The sequence below is a fragment of the Stegodyphus dumicola genome, chromosome 3 (genome assembly GCF_044657685.1).
Source record: "Stegodyphus dumicola isolate Sdum_Otavi_A_Nest chromosome 3, ASM4465768v1".
NCBI classification, from domain to species: domain Eukaryota; kingdom Metazoa; phylum Arthropoda; class Arachnida; order Araneae; family Eresidae; genus Stegodyphus; species Stegodyphus dumicola.
The window spans coordinates 52,390,443-52,399,291 of record NC_140770.1 but is presented as its reverse complement, the minus strand read 5'-3'; positions in this window follow the sequence as shown (position 1 = coordinate 52,399,291).

The window sequence follows — 8,849 nt, the reverse complement described above, 5'->3', positions numbered from 1 at the left end:
TGTAATTTTTGGTGATTTAAGTTCATTCCAAAAGCGTATTAGGTATTTATTTTAAAAGTGAAACAAACTTTTGCGTCGTTTGAATGAAATATCATCATTATCATAATCTAGCATTAACATACATGCGAAACCTTGACATTTATAATTGTTGACCTTACCTGCGAGCGATATGAGCTGGTATTTCAAATCCGTGATTTACTTCGCTTTTAAATAATCTTAACCTTTACAATGTTTGGGTTAAAAGCTGCGCGTCGGAGTTAACATTTGCGCAAATTTGGTGCTCTGCGAAGCGTTTCGGAATCGAAATGGTTTCTCATGGTCAAGAATGAAAATAAAAGCATGATTTCTGTCGCTATTATTGGGCTGACCCGATTCTGTGAAGCATTTCCAACTTCTTGAACAGAACACCAAAGAGCCATTTTTAGTTCTGGATGCCCCGAGGGTTGGAAGTTTCGTAAAAGTTTGGCGCCTCGCATATTTACTTTCTCCATTTGCAAATGGTGAAATCGACCACATGTATTCTCTTGCAGCGAACCTTAAGAAACATATGTGGTGGTTGCAGAAACTAGCCAGCTTTACAAAACTGATCTTTTCCTCCTGTTTAGATTTACAAACATTGCGGGAATTTTCAATTTCATTGCAAAAGCATTTAAGCTAGGGTATTCCCCGAGGCAGGAATTGCGCGTCAAGCCCTTACGAACGTCGCTTCTCTTTTTGGTTATTCAGTTTTTTATCTGTTAATTGGCTTCTCTTTTTGGTTATTCAGTTTTTTATCTGTTAATTGGCTTCTCGATACACAGCTTACTTTTGCGTGAAAAAAAAAAAAAAAAAAAAGGTTTTAAAGAAATGGCCTTGAAATTAACTCCCTTTGGGTTTTTGGACAAATAACAAGTGTCCCGATTAAAGATTTTGCAACATTTCGTTAAAGTTTTAAATAATGATAATATTTGTTTTTCATGGTGAATGATTATTTGTTCAGTTACAACTCAGCTGTACGAAAGAAAAGTCTGCAAGGCATTTTAATATTGAATTTCTACAAATGTAACAGGGAAGAAATATGACAAAAGCTACAGCTTTCGAAAGATGGCTTTGCACAAAAATTTTGCATAAGAGTCTGTTATACACAAGAAGTAAATTACAAGAAGTACACTGACGTCAGTTCATTAAAAATAAACCCTTAGAAACATATTCAGTTCACTGTTTTTTCTGTCCATTATCCGACAGGACTAATCCAGTAGTCAATTATTTGTCAGAATAATGGACTGGCTATGTGGATATTTTTGAGATTTTCTTCATGTGTTTCATGAAGACGAACCGGTTTTGAACTACCTCTCTGAAGCATCATTACATTTGGCAAATACCTTAGTGTGTTTTGTCAAAAATGGTACAATGGTACACTGGAAAAAAAAAAGGGGGTGAGGGGGACAGTTCTATATATACTGGGCTAATTAACGAAATTCAAATTGCGTTTTTCATGTCTCGACAGCGCGAATTAGGATATGTATTAGATTTATATATAACATTGTTCTAATATAGGTATTTTGACATAAAATCGGACTTTTTCTGAAATAACATACCAATTTTTGGTACTTTTCCATTTCGCCGGCGCAAATCTCGCCAAGCAGACTTTGTTGGCGACAACATACAGTATACACATAAAAAATGTTAATTCTAAGAATTTTTTTTTATTTTGAAGGCATAAACATTTTAATATGGTTTAAAATTTTGTAAAAAGCCAATAAATAAAGACAATAAATTTGTAAAAAGACATTAATTTAAGAATTTACTACGATTTCATGGTTCAATATCCTGATTCGCCGGTTCGTATCACGTGACCCCAAGTGATCTCATCTCACGTAAACTACGCTACTAAAATCTAATTCGCTCAGTAATTATCTACATTAATTTCAAGTTAAATCTTAATTTGGAATACAAGTTTAAATGCAAGAATTATTTCAATTCGTACGAATAGCTTACTCAGAAATTATGTAAAACCGCAGTGCTTTACTTCGCTAGTGCATTCTCATTAGAATTGATGAATTTAACACTTGATTTCGCCTTCGGATGAGCGGTGTAATTGCGTTCTAATTGACTTAGAACCTAATTGACTTAGAACTAATTGACTTATTACCGTGAATTGTCTTAGGGGATAAAATTTAAATATCGTGTAAAAATTCTATATTATTGTATGCCAGTATTGAAAGAAACAATCTGATAAGAAATAGCTTCAACTTGTTTTGAAACTGAGGCGTAAAAGGTTACCAACAAAGATATTCCGTCTGGCATCAGTGAAACCATTATTGGCGACTTTATCGTTTGCGCCGTCAAAACGGAAAAGTACCCAATTTTTTTCCATATTTTAGCTCTTCAATGTGAATTGAGTTTGATATATATTTATTAACCTCTCTTTTTTTATTAAACTTATTCGAGTCTTCCTTTCATATTTCGAAATTTAGGTTCATCCCAAATAAAATTCGCCCATTTTTTATGATTTATTTTTAAAATTTGTATTTTTAAAATAATTTTTATAAATTTTTCAAAAAAAAAACTTTGAAATATAATCTATAAAAGTTTTACTATCATCTTAAAGTAGACGTTTTTCTAAGCAAAAACCTGAAAATACCTGCAAAAAATTACAGTTTTTTATTCAAAAGTTTCGAAGATATACGTGAATTTATATGTTGGTGCGTTTTGAAATTTGGCATATTTGTTGAAAGCGATAAAACATCAAATGTGGTTTAGGCACTTTACTAAAATTATTTGGAAGTAGAAACGATGTAACTTTTTTTCCGCTCACGCACAATATAAAAAGGAAGGATCTTTTTTTCCTTTCCGGCATGATGGAAAGGAAAGGATAATTTTTTGCCACATATTAAGAAGTTCGCCAAGTGAATTATTTTTGGCGAAAACTGAAAAAAATTGTGCCAAGATAAATTTTCGAATTTCTCCGTAAATTTCTCACCAAATTTTTCAAAATTTAATATCTAGGCATAATTTGAGTCGTAGAACAGAAATATGACAAAAAATTGATATGTTATTAAAAAAAAAATCCGATTTTGTGTCAAAATACCTATATTAGAACAATGCTATATATAAATCTAATATATATCCTAAATCGCGTTTTTGTGACATGAAAAACGCAATTTGAATTTTTTCAATCGCCCAGTAGAACGGGAGATATAGAACTGTCCCTTTTTTTCGCAGTGTACATTATATTTATTTCTAAGACAGGTTTTTAAATTATAAAATTTGAAGTACTGTTTCACAGTTCGCAACCATTTTTTCTTCTTTGATTAAGACTTTATGTTAAAGATTAGCTTTTCTGGTAGCCTACTACATGAGATCGGCCCTAAGGAAGTACACGGAAGGAAGGGATGCCTTCTTAGAGGACTTTCTAAGCGAAACTGGCTCGTATGAACATGTTACACACGGAAAGCATCACGAAAAAGCCCCTGCAGCAAGCTCTTTCCGGGAACTGGCCCGTTCGAACTTCAGACCGAACTACTAGTGTTCAGGGACTTTACCGCTCGTGCACTGGTGGACCGTGTACTTTTGATTAGCGGGCTAATACCGGGCAAGCATGTAATGGATTGTAGGGGTTATATTTATTTTAACTAACATTTATTTTAAGTTATCTTTCCTGTCTAGCCTTTACTTTGCCCTAGAATTGCCAATGCTAGAGTATGTAAATTGTAGTAGCGCGCGCAGTATATTCAAATTTAGCGGAAGTAAGTTGAGTTTAAATAGAAAGGAAACGAGATTGTAGGTGTGCTACTTGAATCGCGAATGTGAATATTGCTCGGTAGAAATTTAGAACAGCGCGTGTCGGCCTGTGTGTCTAGATCGGAAGATTTTGCCAGATCTCTCAACTGCTTAATCAGTAAGCTCGCTGAATCTCAGCGGTAATTTAGAACGCGGTTAGGTTAGTTTAAGGTCTCAGAGTCTCGTGAATAGTGATCTCGCTATTTATTCATCCAGTCATTATTATTCAGTTCTACGTCCTGTTTCAGTTAAACCGCCGGGTCGGCGTAGTTTGTGAGCGTCAAGTGGACGCATCTGTTATTTTAAAAGTTGAATAAAAAGGGCTTTAAACTCTTCTTACGTTTTTGTGTAGATTCACACTTAGTAGCAGTCACTACCACAGTTTGCTGACAAGTTGGGGCCTCTAGATCTTACAGGATAACTGGAAAACACAGAATTCCAAAACATAAATTTTCATGCTTATTATATGCGTTTATTTCTTAAAGCAATCAGTAATACTTTTTGAAAACATTTAAATATTTACCGGATTTCACTGCGTATTTTTCGAAGTGATATTTTACCATTGTATTCGAATACCCTTCCTCCCAGACGATATAGTGGTTAGGAAAACCTACTGCGGTGCCGAATGGTTCGAGTTCGATTTCCGAAGAAGACATGAATGTTTGCAAATGTATAGTGTTTGTCGTGCCGCATGGGATGCTCTAAATATGTGGCGAGCCGAAAGTCCTCTCGTGTGGTTTGGTGGTAGGGAAAAGGGGTGGGAGATCCTTAGACCACCCCCTGCTCCGGAGTGCTCTCCCTCAAAGCTAGGGTGGAAGCAGAAGTCTAGTCTTCTTGGGGCTGTAGCATGCGACTTTCCTTCCGTGACGTATGAAACGATATCTACCCAATCGCTGAAAGCTTGGCTCAATCAAATCACCGTCCATGTTTTATCGATGGAGATTTTCAAAGAATTTGACATTTTCGAATTTCTGTCATACAATTTCAGTCATTGTTTCAACTTTTTCAATAGATAAAACTCCAATGCATGTATTAGAAATAACATTTCTTTAAACTCTCTTAACGCATGTTTGTTTTTACACACTGTCGCGCCTAGCATTGAACGGGAGTGCAGGAGCACTGCCACGCATGGATAGTCTGCAGTTAACCGAGAGTACACTGTAGCTCATCGAAGAGTTCCTGTAATTATTACTGTGACTTTCTTCTATGTGATAAGTAAATGCAAAGCACACACTGTTAGATAACCTTCCAGGATGGTACTTCTCTCCTTACACAGATAATCCCCTAGTGCTTTGATCCCCGCATTCATATGAACCAACAAATTATTATTTGTGCGTGATTTTTCAGATAGTAAATATATTATTCACGTGAAATGCTTTGCTAATCAAGAAGATTAAATTAAATTATAAAATATTCCGCACATGTTAAATTTCTAAAATCATCTTCTGTTCTTACGGCTTTGAATAATTTTGTTAACTTTTCAAAGGCTGAAATATTACCAAATTGAGAGATAGATTGCTAACTCTAGGAAAATTCTGAAAGTTTATACCCGATTATAATGAAATCTGTGATTAGTGAAATAGCTTTTAAGTGATTTTCCCCGGGGAAAATTGTTAGAAATAGAACATTTGAGAACTTTTCGCATTACTAATCATTTAATAAATACCTTTTATACACATAACTGTGACTGTTACAGTTTCCATCAAAAAGGCAACTGCGATAATTTCTATGTTCAGCTACTGAACAACTAACAGGTTAATTGCTTGAATTTTTTTTTTTTTTTTTAATTTGATTTTTTCCCGTTGAAAGTGCGTGAGACTTTCAACGCTCCATTTCAACGTTCTCATATCATGAACTACTAAGTTTCAGTTCTACAACTAATAGTCTAGATATTTTCTGGTTACACTCAATTTAAAGATTTTTTGTTTTAATGCCAGCTCAGAATGCAACTTATCTTCAGAATCATATAATGTGTTTTTTGATTCGATTATTCCAATTATGTTAAAAACTCTCTTGCTACTGAGAAAAATTTCTTCTTCGTAGGGCATTCGTTTTCGTTGTTTTCCTAAAATGGAGCGTTAATTCGGATGGATTTCTTCAACAAGGCAATCCTTTCCATAGGCAAATACCCTTAATGTGCTTTGCCATAATCAAATAAACTAAATATTAACATTAAATAAGTGGGAAACAATCATGAAAATTCTACGCACCCCAAGACTGTTTTGTTACCTATAAACTAACATAAAGCACCTATAAAGCAACTACTCGGGAGGACTTTCGGCTCAACGTGTATTTCGAGTGCCCTTTTCCGCACAGATACTGTACACTTCTAAACATACATGCCTTTTACGAGATTCGAACCCGAGTCCATCTATCCAGCAACCAAGGGCAGGAGCCAATATACCGACCAGGATGGCAGTTTATATTGATGCTACCTCATTAAAAATAAACCTTTTGAAACATATTTACTTGATGGTTTTCTTCATCAGGATAATGGACTATTGGATGGGCTGGCTAATGGAATGGCTGTAGGGATATTTTTGAAAATTTTCCTGTGTGTTATATGAATATGAATCGGCTTTGAACTATCTCTATGCAGCATCCCTGCAGTTGGCAAATAGCCCTGGTGTGTTTTGCTACAATATAATATGAAAACCTATCTCTTAGAACGTCCTCCACAAAGGTATGCTTTCTCAGAGATACATAATCGTCCTATACTTTGCAACACTCAAGTAAAGAAACAAACAATCAGGATAAGAATCTGCTTCAAAAATTAGCGAGTATCGTCAGTAGTTTGCTAAGGATAAGCCTTTTTGACATTTATTTCAGTGGTAAAATGTAGAGTAAAGTAACAGTCCTTTAAGCTTTTCTTTTGAAAGCGAAAACAAGTTACACAATATTACACTAGCGTTCAGAACTTAAGCAACAAATTCATTTTCTAACATAGAATCATGAGAATCGTTGATACGGGCTTTTTGCGATCACTACAATGAAAATCCAGCTGAGTAAAAAGGTGACGCATATGGAAATATCAGAAGTATGAAGTCACAAGGTGTGTCGGGACTCAGAAAATGCAAGGAAATGCAGTGCAAGACAACTTAAAAAGAAGAAAGGAAGGAGTATTACTAGGCATTCTTCTGCAAGGCAAAAGTGACACTGTTCTTGCTGTATGGCTACAAGAGAATATCAGGACGCCTTTACATGTGGTAGCATTATTGGCAAGCTTGAAGAGCGGCGTGGTTTGAAGTCTCTTGCTCAGGAGTTTAGAATTGATAAAATTTTTGTTTCACGAGCTTGGGAAGTCTCGCAAACGACAGGTAAAGCTATAAGTAACGTAGATGGGGGGTCAAGCCAAAGTATACAACGAATACAATGATGACTGATTATCGCTATATCGTGTCCTGTAGGCGGAAAAAGATCGAAACCCGGCAGCGGCCAACATTGCTCAGCATTCGCACACAGCAACTGGATGGCAGATATCCGGTTTCTTGTAGCCGGACGACTTCGTAAAGGTGGCCTATTCGTCCGAGCTGAGCGCCACATAGCATTCACAGCAGCTCACTGGTGGCACAGAGAACACAAAGACCAGACACTTCATCAATGGAATCACGTTCATTTTACTACTGAGAGTTGTTTCAGTATGACACACTATTGTCAGAGCTAGTTGATATGAAGAGAGGGGAAGGACCGCTTTCATGCCAATAATATCAGTGAAAGAGAGGACATCAGGGAGAAAGAGTTCATTACGTTCATTTTACTACTGAGAGTTGTTTCAGTATGACAAACTATTGTCAGAGCTAGTTGATATGAAGAGAGGGGAAGGACCGCTTTCATGCCAATAATATCAGTGAAAGAGAGGACATCAGGGAGAAAGAGTAGTGTTGGTCCTGGCGTGCTTATAAGAGGCATTATGATGAACCGATGGACGAAGCCCTACATTCTCGAGCGAATTTCACTTATAGGAGATCGTTACTGTTACGATCGTATCCTCCCCCACGTGCACCTCTTCCATAGTTCCGTTGGTCCCGGCTTCGTTTTTATGGATGACCGCGACCCAGGACTCCTGCTGTTGAGGAGATGCTGGAATGTGAAGACATGCACAGAGTGGACCGGCTAATGTGCTTCCAAGATTTAAATCTCATTGAACATATATTGAATACTTGAGAGAGACTCCTATCCACCTCGCAAAAGAATACAAGATAACTGAAATAGATGCTTCTTGAAGAATGGGAGCTCCAAGAACTGTTAGAATAATGTGTTACTGAGTATCGACAGATTGTGTAACGCAATCATAGCAGTTAGGGAATGTCAAATCCCTTACTAATCAACTTTAATTTGTTGTTTTGGCCAGAGAGTTTATTGCACCAGCGAGATTCTGCCAAAAAAGCCTTTTTCTATTCGTTCCATACCGTATGTGTCCTCTTCATTTTTTTTTCTTACTACACTTTCCTCATCCTTTAACTACTACATTATGCCTTTGTAGCATGAATTTCAGGTTTCCCAATTGAATTTTTTGGAACTTAGGCCAAAATCAGAGAATTTGCTCAAGTTTTTGCCCACTACTATTTATGTTGTTATTTATTGTTTCAAAGCAGCTGAAGAGTACTTGGCTTGGGAATCAGAACTTAAATTAGTTTAGTTTATTTGATTAAAATGGAGTTAATATACAGTTATCTGCCTATAAGGAGAACTTCTTCAGAGAGCTGCGATATTCTGTAACAGTGGTTCTGAACCTTGTTGCACATGCACCCCATTTCATCATTGCCAGACGATAATATACCCTTCATCTCCAAACTCGAAAAGTAAATATATATTTATTTAGATTATTTTGTGGTTTATAAATTAAACAAGAAAAAATATAGAAACTGTTGATACATATCAAAACTTGAATAAAAGTAATTTTTTGTATTCATAAACTAAAATTAAATACTTAGAGTTAAATAAAAGGCTGACCCCATTCTTCCCTTGAAAATATGAGGTTCCAGGAAAAAATCATCCCTTGGTTGCGAACTCCTCTTCTATAGTAAAGCCCAGAACCATACAAGTCTAGGAACGTAATATGATGACTAGAAGAAACTTCTGAGTTT